Consider the following 17752-nt stretch of genomic DNA (forward strand, 5'->3'; position numbering starts at 1 on the left):
CCCTCCGCTTGTGTGCTCTCTCTCTCTCAAATAAATAAAAATCTTAAAAAAAAAAGGTAACTTGGCATAGTTCTGCTTTGATCTACCATACATTAATTTCTAGTCCAGTTTATTTACCATATTTCTCTATTCTTGGAAACATATAGTTGGTCAAGAATAGTGGAGGTGCTGAGATTCTGCCCTGTTTACAAGCTACCAAGTTAACCTGCCACAGTTTCATGGATGCCAGCAGAAGACATGAGATCCCTGAGGCAGAGACAAAGAACAGTTGATTGCTTACAGCAATAGCAGTAGCCAAAGTATTAGCATTTTACCAGTTCCCAAGCTCCAAAGTACGACATCACAAAGGTTAAGTGACCCCTGTGTATGTAGTGTGGTATTACAGAACATGGAACTTGGGAAATCCGAATGCTTTATAATGGGCTGCACTGATCCACTGAGAACAAACCTACCCAACCATTGCCCTCAAGGGAGACACTGTCAGTATAACATCATCCTTGAAAAGATAGTCCAAACAAAAAGCCATCAATATCTCTGCTCCTGATATATGAAGAAAAAGGAGAGAACCATGGAGAATTGTCTCCCAACTAAGGTCACTGAAACCTTTGTTCCAAATACATGGTTCTTGTTCATAGATCAGAGCCATGGAAATGACTATGGTAGGCAAGAATGGTGACATGGAAGGTGTTATGGCCATGACAAGAAAAGGACTCTGGCTAAATCTTTGCAACTGAAGGGAAGGAGGCAAGTGATACCTTGCTTTTTAAAGAGGCAAAAGAAAGTCAAGTATGAATGAGTTGCTATGTATAAAGGCTTATTTCACATTCAAATGAACAGGACCATGGTCCATGGAGAGTAAGTGTTAGTAATGAAGAGGAATGGTGGACTAACCCAGATGGAGAACAAAAAGAACTTTGAGGAGAAATGAGGAAACGCAGAAGGTGAAGTAGGGGACAGGGGAAGAGATTGGGGCAGAGGTAAAATGTCGATGGTTGACAAAGCAAATGAAAAACTCATTAGCTCTAGTTTTGCTTCCATCTCTCTCTCAAGGAGATTGATGCTTATGGTAGAATTGATTATATCAGGGGTCAGCAAACTATGGCCAGTAGGTCACATCCTTCCTGCTGCCTATTTTTGCAAATAAAGTTTTATTATAACACAGCCACCCCCACACTTTTTTTTTTTTTAAATATTGTCTATGGCTGCTTTTGTATTACAAGGGCAGAATTGAGTGGTTGCTACAGAGACCAAATGGCCTCAAAGCCTGAAATGTTTCATATCTGTCTTACTATAGTAAAATTTGGTAACCTTTGACTAGATGAAATTACTCAGCTGGATTTGAATCCTGAATGGTTTGGACAGATTCTATGGCAAAAACCAATAACTGACTCCCCAAATCTATTCTCTTCTCTTTTGGGCACACAGCCAGCCCATTTTCCCAGATTCCCTTGTTGGTAAGTGAGGCCAGATTATAAAACCTCTACACATAACTGCTCTTTTATTTTCCTTATTTTGGCTTCCTGGGACTTCAATAGCCAGTATGACCTTATGAGCCACGTTGAAGGCAGAGCCTGGGTCCCTGAGCTTCACTGTCATCCCAAACACTCTGCTTGGACTATTAAATGAAAAAGAAGTCATCTTCTAGTTGACTATGCTGTTGTTGACTATGTTGCTGTATGCTGCTGAAATGTTGATATGTATTAGTTATAGACATAGATAATTTGATATATTACTGCAACCTACCCTAACCCTAATTGAGAGAGAGCACCTAGCCAAAATCCATTCTCAGTGTACCTGTGGGAATGTTTTTTTTCCTAACATTTAATCTGACTATGGGGCATGGGTATTTGTCTTTGTTGTTATCCTGCAGCATCCAAACAAACTTCCTACTTTAAGGGAAAATCCCCAAAGAGATGGAATAAAGGGTCCTGTCTCAGTCCATGGACACCAAAGTAGGGCAGATATTTCCTTTCCCCCATCTCTGGCAGCCAGCACAGGTGTGTGACCACAGCTTGACCAATGAGATAACTGCCACTTTGAATCTTGAGCAGGTGGTACAAAGATGCGAGGGTCCTCAGAGGCTTTTCATGGCACTAATGGTGTCAAGAATATTATTGTGTGCCAGTGAATGGCCAGTGGTGATGAGTAGTGTTGCACTAGCAGTATCCTTCCTTCTTCTGGAATGTTCTTGACCATGTTTTGCTTCTGTTTTCCCTTTTCTTGACTGTAGTAGTTTAGTGTTTACTGTTAAACGAAGCTATGTTTTGTAGAATCTCCTTTTCTGTATGTAGCAAGTTATAGTTGACAAAAGAGGAATTTGTGTAAAACTGTGGATGTGCAAGGTAGAAGTGAAACAACAAACATTACTCTCTGAAAGTCTTCATGGCTAGATGCAGTCATTAAAGGTGCTGACAGGTTCCAGGCTGTACATGCTCTCTTACCTCCTACCTCCAGCTCTTCATCCTAACTATTGACCTTTTAACGAACAGCAGCCTCAGGACCACCACCAATCATTCGGTGTGTGGCCCACTGAAGAGAAACCCGGCTTCCTTAGATAATCCCACAAGGCTTGCAATCCCACTTTGGTGGCTGAATGTGCTTTGTGGCTGACTCCTTTCTGAACATCCTATTTCCTGTTGGATGCTCACTTGCCCAGCAACTCGTATAATTGTGTTTGGTCTAATTTCCATAATAAATCCCTCATCATAAAACACACAATGGTTCTGCTTCTAACAACTCCCTGTTGATCTCTGAAACCCACTCTATTTATCATGGCCAACAAGGCCTTCTGTGACCAAGGCTCTGACTATCCAGCATCATCTCGTGAAGCTCTGTGCTTCAAATTAAATTTTACTCTGGAATACTCTAGCCTCTGCATATCTTACATAGTTTCACACCTCTGTGTTTTTATGCTTCTTCTGTTTTCCCCTCAAAATGCACTCCTCTTGTACTTCTGTGTAGTTAATTTCTGTTCATGCCTCAAGCTTAGGCCCAGGTATTATCTCCTCTAAGAGTATCTGGCTGTCACCATAGACCAGGTTAAGTGTCCCTCCCTTGTGCCTCCATTGCGCTTTCCATGGTGTTCCTTATACATTGTTTTGAACCCCCCTCTTTCCCGTCCCTGGACTCTATGTTTCTTGGAGCCAGAAACTATGTCACATTTGTTTTTATATCCTTAGTGTCTGTATAGAGCCTAACACAAAATAGGCGTCAAAAATGATCATTAAAGTGAACAGAACCGGCTGTTCTAAATGAGTTTGGCTTGATAAATTACATCTTGGTATCCTCAGAAAACCTACACAATGGGAGACACCATGTTTAATAAGAACAAGAAAGTGGAGGCGAATACAGTTGTAATTTCTGAAGGAGAGAAAGGTAGATGGCCCCAAACTATAGATAACTGGGTGGTAAAGGAAACTTTTAGAATGGGTTGGTACAGTATTAGATTTTATGCTGCAGTAGATAAAGAAATAGTAATCACTAGTAACTGGCACAGGGTCCCCAAGAAAATATCTGTTGGTTCACAGTCATTTATGGAACATATTCTTTGGACTGGCCACTGTATTAGACACTGAGCTTACAAAGGGTGGCTGATCCTAGCCCTGAAGAGATTTCAGGTTTCATGGGACAGCCATACCTGAACAGCTTCTGAAGAGGTACAGTAAGAGCTACCTTCATGACTTAAGGAAAACTCTACCCTAGAGCTGGTGATTAATAGATCAGTGTTTACCTAAAGATATATTTAAAGTAACATGCATTGATATTTTTCCTTGTTTTATCTTTATCTACCTTTTTGTTAGTGATATGTATCATGATAATGGAGAGCTAATTATCCTGGTGCCTAAATCAAAGCTCAGAGAGATGGTAAATAGGATCTACAATTCTTTGTGGTTGCAATAATAAAAGTAAAATTCAGTAAGATGAATGCAAATTTCTATACATAAGCCTTAAGGCCCAATGTTACTAGGTAGAGGTGACAGCAAGACCCATTCCAACACAAAGGAACTTTTTAATAATCAGAGCCATTGTTCAGAAATGGAACAGACTCTCCTGGGAGATAATGTGCTGCCCTCACTGGAGCTTTTGAGCAAGGGCTGGAAACACCCGTGGATGCAGTGAGATCTTACCATTGTATTGTTTCACACACTCTGGCCCCAGCCACATGAAGAAATCTTATTTGTCTGTTGTTGGGTCAAATGATGTTTCCTACAGCTGTTGAGAATCTTGCTGCCTGGGTAAAATAACAGGGCATATTTTACAGGAGCATTAATACGGGCTGTAAGTGTGTCGTGAGGCACAAGGCCAACAGCTGGATGGGAATGGCAGGTTCTGGGCCAGCTGAAACTCTGCTTTCAAGTTTTACATGTTGTGCACACACGCATAAACACACACACATGTGCGCACACGCATACACACAACCAGCTTGGGAATGTTAAACAGCTCCAGATTTATTTTTTAATATGAACTAAAATGTGGAGTGTGGCCTAGAGGTTTGGCAGAACCAGGCAGGCCTGCTCCTTCACACCACAGGCAGGAGGCCTCTGGCCCAGGCCTAAAAGTTGGTGGCGCTCTGCGGAGATGAAGGGCTTGGAGAAGCCTGCCCTACTCCTCAGCCAGGTGACCCAGCACAGAAACCACAAAGCAACTTAGGCCCGTCACAGCGCTCGGGTGGTTACCTAGTCCAACTGCCACCACACAACAGTGAGATCTTTCTTTTACAGAGAATCGACGTCCCTCAGTGAATCATTAGAAAAATGAAGACTCTACCAAGAGTCTACATAAAATACAAACATTTGTTTGTGCCATCCTTCAGCCATCATGCCCCTGTCTCATGAAAGTCACAGATTTACTCAAATCATGACCCAAAGGAAAGGGCAGCAGGATGGTAACACCTTGCTTTGCAGCTTCTGGGATGTTGTCTTAGGGAAACAAGCAATATTTTAGGCCAGACTGCTGTTCCCAAGCTTTCAGTTTAAAATGATTAGTAAGCGGATGTGGGAGGCAGGAGAAAGAGGTCTCGTTTTTTGCCTCCGCTATTGTTCCATGGTTGTGTCTGTGATGTTAGTAAAGACACTTAATCAGTCGGGGCCCCTGTTTACCAGCTAGCCTGAGACAGGCCATGGGATTTATTTTGTCAGTGAGCCTTGTTGTCTTTCAGCAGCCTCCATTCCAGAAAGGAGAAGTTACTACTTGGCTCTTTGAACGCTGTCTGGTAGCTAACTAATAGCTTGCAGCTTTTTATTCGTATCCACATTTTCTATCTCGCCCACATTTTTGAAGATTGAGCTGAGTGAAATGTTTGCACTTGCTGAAAATCTGAACTCAAACAAGGCATCAGGATTTTCTTACTGGGACCAAAGACTGTCAAGCTAATTTGATAGGGTGCTATTTCAAAAATCAAAATACATCTGAACAGGTATTTTTAAGTCTTCATTGAAGACTTTTCTCATCTTTCTTCAACGGTCTTGATTCAATTCAACGAAAACACAAACAAAAACAAAACTCCACCTGGCTCCTACTCTGTCAAAACCAGACTTATTATTCCTCTACAATGGTACAGTACTTGCTAGTTGTTCTTTGGTTTTTCAAGCTGTTCAGCATCTGAGCACAAAAATTTATTGTTCTGCCCCAAATAACCTCTTTATGTTTGGAAGACTCAAAAGAAACACAATTAGCTTATGCACTTTGACTCTGCACTTAATTGTGTATCAATTTTTGTCATTTTCAAAATAATGTCACAGTAAATCTGAAATGATATTATCAGGAATTTGTTATTTGAGATCCTATGCTATAGTTCAGTAATTATGCAAATTAATGAAGTAAGACAATCTTATTTAGAAGCAATTCATATGATAAATGGAAAATAAAACACCAGAACATAGTTAAACTCAATCCTCATTTTTACAAGCTGTGTCTTATCATATTACTGGACTGAAACGCAGGGTTTCATTGTGAAATGCTGTATCTGTAACAAGTAAGATCATCATTAAAATTAAGCGTTAAAAAGTATATTCTTTGCTCTTTCTTTATGCAGCTTGAGAGTATAATGTGTTCTTCAAATTTGCTACCATATTGTTTCAGAAATGCTTATCAATGTGAAGTGTCATTCAATTTCATGGAGTCCTCTGTTCCCATTCCCTCAATTGTAAACCAAACAAGAAAACAGATGCGTGATTGTAGCTCTTTTGAGTATTAACTTTCAAAAAGATGTGCCTTTCCGCCAAATTCCAAATATTTTTGTTTTGTTTTAGATTACTCTCACTCCAGATAGCTGCTTTCTATGACTAGGAGAAGCAGTAGTCAAAGCGGTACCATGAGAACTCGTCTTCAGAATTATCGGCAGCTCTTGCCTTTGGAGGCATATGCCTCTCCTTGGTGCCTCCATCTTCGGGAGCTCCGTGCTGTCTCCTAATCTCTTCCACCTATTATAACTGGTGCCTAGCAAAGAAGCTAACATCACTTATTCCCTAGTTGGGCTCCATATCTGTGATTTCAGGAATACTTGCACTTACTATGTAGAGAATTAGAAACCCTACGTTAGAAGGGATCCTAGCAGCCTGATATGCCCTTTTCCTTTTGTCACTTCAAAGACAGAAAGTTTACTCTTTTTCTGCCATTGTTGATGAGCGTTTTCTTTCTTTGTTTTGTTTGTTTGAATGTTCTTGCTTTTGGTGAGCCAAGATCTGTTTCTCTGTACTCTTTAGTCGCTAACCTTAATTTGCCCTCTAGGGTCACACAGAACAAATCTAACTACTTTTTCCACTTGACAGCTTTTCAAATATCTGAGGAGAGGAACCACAACTTTCCTTTGCCTCTTTTAGTCAAGTTAATCATTCCCGGTTCTTTCATTTGTTCCTCGTTTGACATGGTTTCCAGATTCTGCCAAGCATTTCCCCTTTCCGTCACCCATCTTGATCGCCAACTGTGAATCAACTCTAGTTTCCCAATGCTATAAAATATGGTATCCAAGACTGAACACAACACTCCAAGGTTCCGGAATTGACATAGGGACAGCACATGACCTCTAATTTGGTATCTACGCCTTCCTTAATGAGGTTTGCTAGAAGCTGGTTCCAGAAGAATGAGGTTCCAGAAGCTGGAGTCAGCTTCCTTTCAGTTAACATTTTTTAGATCTACTGTGCATCAGGCATGGCACTGGAGAGACAATAATGAACAAGAAAGACCCAGTCCTCACCCTTGTAGAACCTATAATAGAGATCCACTCATGTAAACAAACAATTATCATATGGAGTGAACATGCAGAGACAGGCCCACGGATAAGGTACAGGAGTGAGAGGTTAACAGTGATTGACTCTGTGGGCTTTGCAGAGAAAGTAGTACTAAGCAGAGATTTGATGGCTGCCAAGCCAGATCGTTCCTTCTGATAGTAGATTTTCATATGTAAGAGTGCCTTTTTTTGGCAGCTGTTGAATGACAGGCTGTTCATTTTTAGAGGAATTTCAGAACTTCTTCTTCATTGACTCTGGAACTTCAACACCTTCTCTGTGATGAGACTAGCACAGCCAGTGCACCTGGAATTCTCAAGGCAAAACACAGATCTGCTAGTAGGTATCATTTTGTTACTTAAAAGGTCTAGAACTTACACTTAAAATGGTATTTTTGGCTGGTACCAGCATTCTGTTAGTGACCTTAGTCTTCTTTTTCCAAAAGGTGAGAGCAAAGACTCTAATCCACAAATTCAACCATGTCATTAAGAGATATACACTTCCAGATGCCACTTTGGAGGAAAGGTACACGTGAATTTATAGCAAAGATTTGTCACCAAATTCTGGCCTGGTTTCTCACCCCAAGAATTGGATGGCTGTTACTAATTCTCTGCTCTTTTCTCTAAGCCTGAAAGCAGACATAAACCGTGGCAAAAACCAAACTTTGCACACTGAGTAAAACAAAGCAGAAAGATGAGTTTAGTACAAGGCTTTTGACCTGCAAGCGAGGAAACTCAAAGCTACAGGAGCAATGAGTGGGTTGTTTTCAGACTAAGGAATTTTTATGGGATAAATGCAGAAGTTATTTGGCTTTTTCAGCTAATTAACTGGTTGCCTAGTGGTCTTCTTTCTTATTTGGATCAAGGTAGCTAAATAGGTGAACAAGGATGTCCAAAGATGGTGTGAATGGATTTGGCATTTAGGGGGACACCTGGGTGGTGTCCTCTGCTGGTGTCCTCTGCTGATTTCTGAGAAGAGTCATAAATTCCTGTAAGGTTAGGTTAAGTTTCCTTTAGGTTCCTGTGTTGGCCATCTCTTGTCTTGTCCCTGACATAAGTGACTCCACTTAAAGTTGGTCCTACAACAGATAATCTTAACCTATCTCTATTGTGGATCCTTTGTGGAAAACAGGAATCGTTCCATACACATCTTATCATCTCACTCTTATTGACTTGCAGCTTTTTTGCTTTTCCCATTAAGTCTCCAGCCCTTGACAGTGGTTCATTTTGTTCTCAGCCTATTTCATTGCCCCTTCCTGCTAACGGCTGAGGGTGAGTGCCAAGGGAGGGTTGATGAGTGTTGCAGTGAAGGGGGAGTTGGGGCTGGAAAGGTAGGAAGTTGGACAGAGGACTTAAAATTTCCTTGAGGGTAAATACTGTGTATAAAAACATTTCTGGGGATTGAAGCCCAATTTATTTGGAAAGAAGCAGAAAACATTTGCTTATTCTGCTTGACAAGGTCTAGCTTATGTGAAACACCGTGAGAAAAATGACTGGTTGGCCACCTTTCCCACCTATAGTTTACTTTCCTTTCTGTGTATACTACTGCTGACAAAATGTAGATGACCATTATGGATCAAACAGGGGGATAAACAAAAACGCTCAAGGAAATGCTTTATTTATGTTGCCATTTACCTCTGCAATCATGGGCATAGATCTTTCCTTATGTAAGGGTGAAATACAATTTCATCTTCTATTGTTAATCTCTGTGGGATTGGAGTTTTATGTCTCTAAGCTTTAATTCTTTAGCTTCAGAGATGACCTTGACGGTGCCAAGTTCTTATTATGAGAATGGCTTAAATTTGTGCAACACTTTACAGTTTAATAAAAACACCATCAGTATTATCTTTACACATTATCCTACTTTGAGTTAAACAGAAAACTGTTATCTCTATTTTACAGGAGAGGAAACTGAGGCTCAAGGGGATCAGAGTTGCTTCAAGGTCACTGGTGGTAAGTTATGGAGTTGTTGGTATATGCAAGTCTTTGCATTCTGGCTCCAGAAATTTCTCTACTGAACGACACTGCCTCTAGTTGTAGTAGTGGTTACCGTTTATAAGGTCCCAGCGCATGTCTTAACTGCAAGTGATCCTCACAAGGTCCCTTTAAGGGAGATTAAGTGGGCATTATAAGGCATATTGTTTCCTTTGCTCAATTGATTAACAGGCTAACATAGAAAGAATCGTGCTTGATTAAGAATCAAAGAAACCTTTTGGTATCCATAGTATTTTATTTGGCTTTCAAATCTCTAAGGCTTTTTCACACCAACATTCATATAGCATACCTACTCTTCAGGGAAGTTCTTATTGTTGAGTGTAGTTGAGCAACTGCGGCTATTATCAGTTTTGATTAAAAGAAAGAGATGCTACTAAATAAGAATTAACACTCTGTGGTCTCTGGGTCTGACTCCTGGATGGACGTTGGCTGGCAAAATGTAAGGTCACATTGTTAATCTTCTTTCTTTTCTTCATCTTTCACGTCTGTACTTTTCTATTTCTAATAACACTTAAATTCAGGCACCATTGGCAGCTGGTGACTTGTCTACACTTTGAGACAGTCACTCATCATCAGACCACTCTGGCTACCCCTGCATTTTTCCCGCTGACTGCTAACTTCCCCCACCAGATAAAGCTCTCCATAGATCGGCTTCATGGGCATGTCACCTGTGCAGTTGTATGGGACATCATCCTTAGAAAGGTCCCATGCTTGGTTGAATGCCCCACTGGCCCTGGCCCCCCAACTAAACTCACTGCAACCTACACAGAGGTTCACATTCTTGTTCCTTTCATTTAGTTCAGAGAAGTAGACTTCTAGCTAAGAGACCAGAACTAGTCTTTGGCTAAATTTTATCTGAAGCTGAAAACATTTTCTAAAATACAGGGACTTCTGGTCATATTTTCTTTCTTATAAGGAAATAGAGTTACACAGCTATCTTTAAAAAAGTTCTTACAGTAAAACTCAGTTTCCTGTTTTATAAGAAAATAGTCCATTAAATAGATGTCCTATTTGACAGAGACAGAGACAGAGAGAGAGAGAAAAGAGAGAGAGAGAGAGATAAGAAGAGAGGAATCACCTACAAGTAATTAAAAGTGAGTTTCAGACTCCTATGCCTAGGGACTGAAAAGCTCAGAAAACAGGAAACTGATATAACACTGTATGTTAACTATATTGGAATTAAAATTTTAAAAAAAGAGAAAAAGAGAAAGCAGTTGAAATTTTTATACATTCCCATGCCTTTTTTTTTTTTTAAAGCACAAGCTGAGGAATAAAAAAACTAAACTTGAACTACATTAGAAGGAAATACTTAAAAAGTTGAATATGAAGAGTTTATGATTTTCTTTGTTTCCTCTTTAGAGAATTATCCAAACTCTGAAATTATTAATTGCATATTTTTGTATAATTCTTAATTTTTTTCTTGCCAGTTGCTCCTACTTGGTTATCAAGTTCTCCAACCCAAATTTACTTAACGACTATATGGGCATATTTTACGACATAAAACTGTCTTGTCATTACAGGAATTTGACTACAGAATTAGTTTAAAAACCTTAAACATAGTGCATGGTTATCTAGGTACTATATCCATCTTTTGACTTGGAATTTACATCTTGCTTGTCTTTGTAGGGCACAAAGGGAGGCTTTAGAGTGAAAGAAAAAAAAAAGAAAAGGCACGATCCCTCACTCAAGAAATTTACAAGAGTAGCTGGGGAGAAATGCACCTATAATTATGGTGCAGCGTGAGAGTAGGTAGACTGGGAAGGAGCCACAGTGCAGTAAGAGGGCCTTCAAGGGTGTGAGCAGCACTGAAGTCTTGAGTGAGATCAGAGAAGGCTCTGGAGCAACACAACTAGCAAACAAGGGAGGCATGACTTTCACCAGTTTTCAAAGTTACGAAAAATAAAAATATCACACTTAAATTTTGATCAAAATGGACTTTTCCTCTTGCTAGAAGTTTAGGGAGGTTTGATAAGCCCTGGTTTGTAAGATACTTTTGGGAGAGCGATGGAAGGTAGCACAGCTTATTAGCTCTCTCCTTGGATCCGTGACAAATATTAGTAACTAATATGACTTAGAGTAAGGTACCTAACCTCTCTATGCCATGATTTCCTTATGTGTAAATGGGTTTAAGAAGAGTATTTATCTCATGTAGAGTTGCTATGAGGATTAAGGGAATTCACATGCTTAGCAGAATAAAAGTATAGTCAATATTAACATTATTATTATCTTGACAGTTTCAAAGAAGTGTTCACACTTAGAGGGATTTTCTTCATAAGCAATCGAGCCAGATACAGATTTTTTTCCTCTTCATTCATCTTTTAAAGCTGAGTGTCTGGAAGGCAAATTAGAGGACATTTTCTTAATCGGTGGCATTGATTTTCACTTTCTCAATGTATGATTGCTCATTTGTATTGAAACATAATAGTAAATGCTAAAAAAAAAAAAAAAAACCTGTCAACCATTGGCTTGGTTACGACAGCAGGAGTCGTGGAAAGAAGGCCAGTAATTAAGGAGGCACTGGGCTTCACTGGGGTGGTGAATGGGGCCATGAAAAGGGCATTTTCTATGGTTCACACATGAGTGAAAAGCATGGACGTCAGAGCCTAGGAGCTCTCCACACTTTCTAGCCCTGTGACCTTAGGCAAGTCATTAAGCAGCTCTGAGCCTCAGTTACAGATCGTGAAATGAAAAATGCAATTTACAGAAAAAAAATGAGAGAGAAAGAAAGAAGGAAAAAAAGAAAGCGTCCTCTGCTTTTTGCACAGCATTATGCTGAGCTTTAAATGGAAAGATGAGTGTAAAAGTAGTGTATAATTTGGCATTCAAATTTTAATTTTGATTTCTTTCTTTGATCAAAATGAAACATGCATGTGAATGGTAAACTTATGTTTACCTTTTCCTATGCTAAGTGTTTGATTCTTTCCCCTGCTTACTTCTTAGTCAGTGATATTCCAGGTCAGGGTTCTGCTGCCCTGGCAGCACATCGGAATCACCTCAGGGACTTTGAAGAAATGCAGATGCGTGGGCCCTGCTCCTGGATATCCTGACTTTGGTCTTCTAAGTCCAGCTCAGTCACTGGCAATTACGGGACCCGAGAAGGGATAAAAGATGTATTTGCAAACCATTTATGAGAGAGACAGAGTTGGAAAATGGCTGAAACTTATTTTATTTTTAAAGATTTTTATTTATTTATTCATGAGAGACAGAGAGAGAGAGAGAGAGAGAGAGGGTCAGAGGGAGAAGCAGGCTCTGCGCTGAGCGGGGAGCCCGATGCGGGACTCGATCCCGGGACTCCGGGATCATTACCTGAGCCGAAGGCAGTCGCTTAACCAACTGAGCCACCCAGGCGCCCCATGGCTGAAACTTTTAATTAAAGAGGAAGGAACAACTCACTCTGCTTAATTTTCTAAAGCACCGTTTTAGAAGCATGACCTAAGAATGAAAGCAAGTTAGCGGTGGACCTTTCCACCATTATAATGTCGCTTTGGCTTCTTTTGTTTCACTTTTCATAGCTGTACTGAGAAAAGGCCTCCCCTTTTCTATATACTTCATTTCCATAGGTGAATTCAAGGAATGCTCTATTATCTACTTGCGGCGCATGAAGTCTTTTCCAATTTCTTATTACCTGTTTTTTGTTTTTACTTAGACTCTCTTGCTCTTCCTCTCCACTGATAAGAACGTTTGCCTTCTGAGGTGTCTGTATGAAACTTTATTAATCCCCCTTGGGCAAAATTCTTTTTCATGCTCCACATTTTCCCTTCTGTGCACTCTGTCCTCTTCTCCCTGCCTGTTCTTTGGAGGGGGGGGGGTGCCTTGAAATTTCCTCTGGGCCCAGGGGTGGGCCAAGGGCAAACAGAGAGGTAATAAAGGAGAGTTTTGTAAGCCCTGGTTCTGGCTCTGGTCATCTTCCTTTATGAGAAATCCAGAGGTCATTTCCCAAGAAGGGATGGCGGTCTCCTCAGGGTATAGACCCTTGGAAAGTGAGTAGTCAGCAATTCATTTCTGGATTTGGATGCCCAGGAAACCTGAGCAGCCTGCTTTGACCAACATGATTTGTCATCTAGCGTAAAGGGCCTTTTTTACAGCCCTCGGTTCCCTGTTCTGAGAGAATGGCTATAACTTTCAGGAATATCTAGTTTGTGGCCAAAAGCAGGTCATTTTTGACTTATTAGGAGAAAAAGAAACTTGGGGGAAAAAAACAAACTGCCTTTGGAAGGGAGAAGAGTTGCTTCGAGCTATAAAAGTAATCCATGCTCATTGTAAAGGTTTTGGGAAATGAAAGAAGGCATATAGAAATAAAATCAGCTGAATATTCACCAGCAAGAGAGAGAAGAGTTGTTAGGACTTTGCTACATTTTATAACCCATCTTCCCTATGCATGGAGAATATTTTACAAAATTAGAAAATATAAATATGAAGTTTGTATACTATTTTCTACTTAACATGATCTTATTAGCATTTTCCATATCAATAAGTGTTGGCTAAAATTTGTACTTTCTTTTTCCTTAAGTAATCTCTACAGCCAACACAGAGCTGCAACTCACAACCCTGAGATGAAGATTGCATGCTCTCCCAACTGAGCCAGCCAGGTGCCCCTAAAATTTTCACTTGTAATGACTGCATACTATTCCACTGTGTGCATACTCTTGTTTTTAATGATAAAAGCCCTTATTTTTTGAATATTTTGTGGTGTTTTGATTTAGTATAAGTGAAGTCTAAAATATATCTCTATACACAAACTTTTTATGGGCTTCTCATTTTTTAAAAAAGATATATTCCATAAAATGGGACTCTTGCAAAGAAGGATTATGGACTCTTGGTACATGTTTCCAGACTGCATTGAGGAAAGGCTGTTCTTGCTTACACTTGACCAGGGGCATACAGAGCGTGTGTTTCAACTTACCTTTGCTCAGCAAAGCACATCTTACTCCAAACCACATTTCTGGCTCATTTCCCTATAATAGATTATAGAAAACTGAGAATGAACTACTGTGTTACAGCCAATCTAAGACTCCAGCAGTTGTGAGATGCACCATTATATAATATAGCACTGGGAAAGAAAAAATGCCACTGGTAAAAGTAGGACACCCCATCAATTGTAAGACATACTCCAGTTGTGGAAATGTTGAAGTGTGAAAAAATGCACAACTCAGAATGAAAGAAATATGCATTTCATTTTATTTTCTTTGAGAGCATTTCTTTGGACCTTTTGCAAGTGGGTCAGGATGGATGTGACATCAAATGCAGGGACAATGGCACTAACATAGCCTCTCTGCCTTCTCTCCCTCACTTCCCCACCCCCAACCCCTCTCCAAGATTGTCCCCACCATACCTATCATTACAGTTCCTCTGATGACCCACCTGAGTTTTCTATTCTTTTCATTATGCTGCAGAATCATCTGGCTGAAGTAATGGATTCATCTTTGGGGTAGGAGTAGAGTTGACATACTGAGTTCTCTTGGAATTTTAACTGACCTATCTCCTACAACATATTGGTATTACCCAGTTATTTTGTATGACCACCCATGCTAACCAGTTCTTTCTTTTTTAGGTCAATTCCTAACATTCTAAAAACTTACTCCCAAATTTTGTAACCGTTCTTCCCTATTTATGTAGGGAGAGAAATGCACAAGTACATACATAATTTATAACACCTTCCCTCTTCTCTTTGGAGTATGTGTGTGTGATATATAAACATTATATATGTACACACCATATATACATATGTGAACATGCATGTACATATGTGTATATATACTTTTATAAAGTATATATATTTTCAACTTATATATATTTTATACCATACACTTTATACTTCTTGGAAGAAAGAGGGCACTCATGTATATGTCCATATTGAGAAACACATATCCATGCTTTATTAATCTACATATTTCATAGGAAAATATAATGTATATATTTATCTATAGCCAGTACCATGGAAAAGACTTTAGCTAGATCCTTTTATTTTGTTTTATAAGTGGGTCAGTATCTAATACCCTTCTTTTCCCCCCCAGAGTTCTTAACCAGTTGAGATAAACAAAAGAATAGGTAGATGAAGATCAAAATATCATTCTATTTCTGACAAAGGATGAGCTGGAGAATGCAGTATAGGCATGAGGTACAATAGGTTTACTACTAAACACAGCCCAGAACTCAGCCTCCAGCCACACTGGAGCACTGGACCACTATAACCATCCCTCTCCCCCAAGAGGAGCAGGTATTTAATTTCAAAGGTTACTGCATGGTAATGAGCAGATGAGAACATGTGCTTTTCCAGGGTCATTCAATTCCCAAACATAGTGATAGGGAATCGATGAGCTGGCCATGCCGGGTTTCTCTGTGTACCTCATCCATTATCCATGTCACTCTGCCACCATGAGGGATGGTACAGGGCACAAGGAGCATTAGAGAAAAAACCCTCCTCTTGGAAATCTGATGAGTGGAAAAGACAGATTTCTCCCCTCATCACTGGCTTTTATTTTACAGAGGAGAAAACTGAGGCCAATAAAATTTCATCCTCTTTGTCAGAATCATGTAGCCAGTTAAAAGCAGAATCAGTCTTATATTTTTCTTCTCCTGGCTCCTACTTTGGTGTTCTTCTTCAGAGGAAAGGGAACCGATGGGCTAGTTCATAATAAAAATAAAACCTATTCATTCATTCAATGAATATTTATCAAACACCCAGTGTGTGCCAACCACAGCCTGGTCTCCGGAATTAGTGCTGAACAATACAGAAAAAGTTTCTGCTTTCTTGAAATTTACCTCCTAACTGGGGAGACAGACAATAAACAACCAGCTGAAAGTAGTCTGCATGCTGCAAAGACAAGCACAACAGAGTAAGGGTGACAGAGGCTACTCTTAACAGAGAGCATCCTAGGAAGGCCTCCATGGGCAAGTGAGAGTTGAAGAGAGGAACCAGCTATAGGATTTCTGTAGGAAAAGCATTCAGGCAAAGGGAATGGCTGATATCTTAAAGGCCCACTGAGTCCCAATGTGCTTGGCTTTGAATTTATATTTTGATCCTTTAAAGAGAGGGGAAAGGACAGAGAGGGTAACAATCAAATGAGTAGATACTTTGGACCTCACATGGAAGATGACTACTTTCCCCTATTCCTGACGCTAATCTTGCCAGCAGACTTCAGCAGATTAGACTCCTGGGTGAAACATCCCTAGAAGACCCTGTAAACTCTCCCTTTTAATTCTCAGCTGAGCAGTATTATTCTAGCTTACTCATCTGGAAGAATGGCTTGGAATGATCTTTATTGTCCTTGGGTTCTCCCATGCTAATAATAATGCAGCACCCTCTCTAAGTAGAGAATGCCATACACATTAAGGGTGAGAGTCTCTCAAAATCCTGAAGACTGTTGTATTGCTTGTTCACCGTCATCCCTTATTAGTGAAGTTGTCACAGTCCCGACTCATATCCTGTTGGGCATTTGGTATGTTTCTAGTGAATGCTTATATTACATTGATTTTGAATCACCAAAGGCATTAAGTGGGTGAACAACACAGCTTTAGAAGAAATCCTCTGAGCTTTTGGATATTAAGATATTCTTAACTCCTGCTCTATTTTTGTTACAGCCAAGTCTCTGGTAAGTTCCAAAGGATTGTATAGCCTGGCTCATCATTAGGCTCGGGATCCATAAAACTTATGTTTCAAGCTAGTTACTGTCGTCACTACAGTGTGACACGATAGGCACCCACAGTGGTGTGAGATTTCAGGGAAACTGCACATTAAGAGCCAATCCATGCAGTTCACCTGGAAGAAAAGTCGTTGGGCAGAAGTGGGAGGGTAGGAATGCGTGGGAACATTAACTCACTCAGCATGGTGCTGAGCTAGTGTCTGCCAGGGGGGCTACATCATTAAGGTACATGGACTCTCCTAACTATGGGAGGGGAGGAGAGGTATTGGGGACTGGAACAGATCTAGAAAAAGCCAAGCTGTGTGTGTGCATTAGTGTCTTTAAAAAGTGCAGTTGAGGGAAATGCCTCTCAGAAGTAAGGAAAGAGAATTGAGGTGGCTAATCATATTTCTCTCTCTGTTCCATCTCTCTGTGAAAAGCCAGGATAGAAAAGACGGGGAGATAAAAGTGTGCCGTGAATTAACAGCAGAGGAAGAGCAGGATGGGTGCAGGGTGAGTGTGCCGTGCCCACCATGGCAGTCTCCCCTCCCTCAACGTTCTCCAATGCACTGCCTGGCTACAAGAGGGGCTTGGTTCTTATTTGTGGAAAGATTTGACAAATGAGAGAACAAATGAATGAGTGTGGTACCTTGAATCAAAGCCCAGTGTGCTTTTCAGGGCCTACCTGATAAATGGGTCTTTATGTGAAAATGAATTGTATAAAGAGAGGCTATTTAAGGGAACTCCAAAGTCACATTGTATCTGACAGGATGACTCTGAATGTACTCATCTCAGGTTTTTGTAAAGTTTATAGAAGACCGTGACATGAGGCAGAAGCATAAATAAGAACCTGTGCCTAGACTTACTATAACACAGAAATATTTATATGAAGCCTTCCATTGTAAGGTTT

The 17752-nt window shown here is 40.2% G+C and overlaps 1 long non-coding RNA gene across 1 annotated transcript; it reads left to right on the plus strand.

Annotated features, from left to right (window-relative positions):
- Positions 1-836: 836 nt before the first annotated feature.
- Positions 837-17425, plus strand: LOC141373361 (uncharacterized). Its single transcript, XR_012379265.1, has 5 exons — positions 837-977; positions 7454-7565; positions 7672-7751; positions 9128-9178; positions 17283-17425. It is a non-coding gene; the product is annotated as an uncharacterized lncRNA (long non-coding RNA).
- The last annotated feature ends 327 nt before the right edge of the window (positions 17426-17752 follow it).

Source organism: Callorhinus ursinus, unplaced genomic scaffold (genome assembly GCF_003265705.2).
Source record: "Callorhinus ursinus isolate GAN/ISIS: 27379988/994484 unplaced genomic scaffold, GSC_fseal_2.0 scaffold9, whole genome shotgun sequence".
NCBI lineage: Eukaryota > Metazoa > Chordata > Mammalia > Carnivora > Otariidae > Callorhinus > Callorhinus ursinus.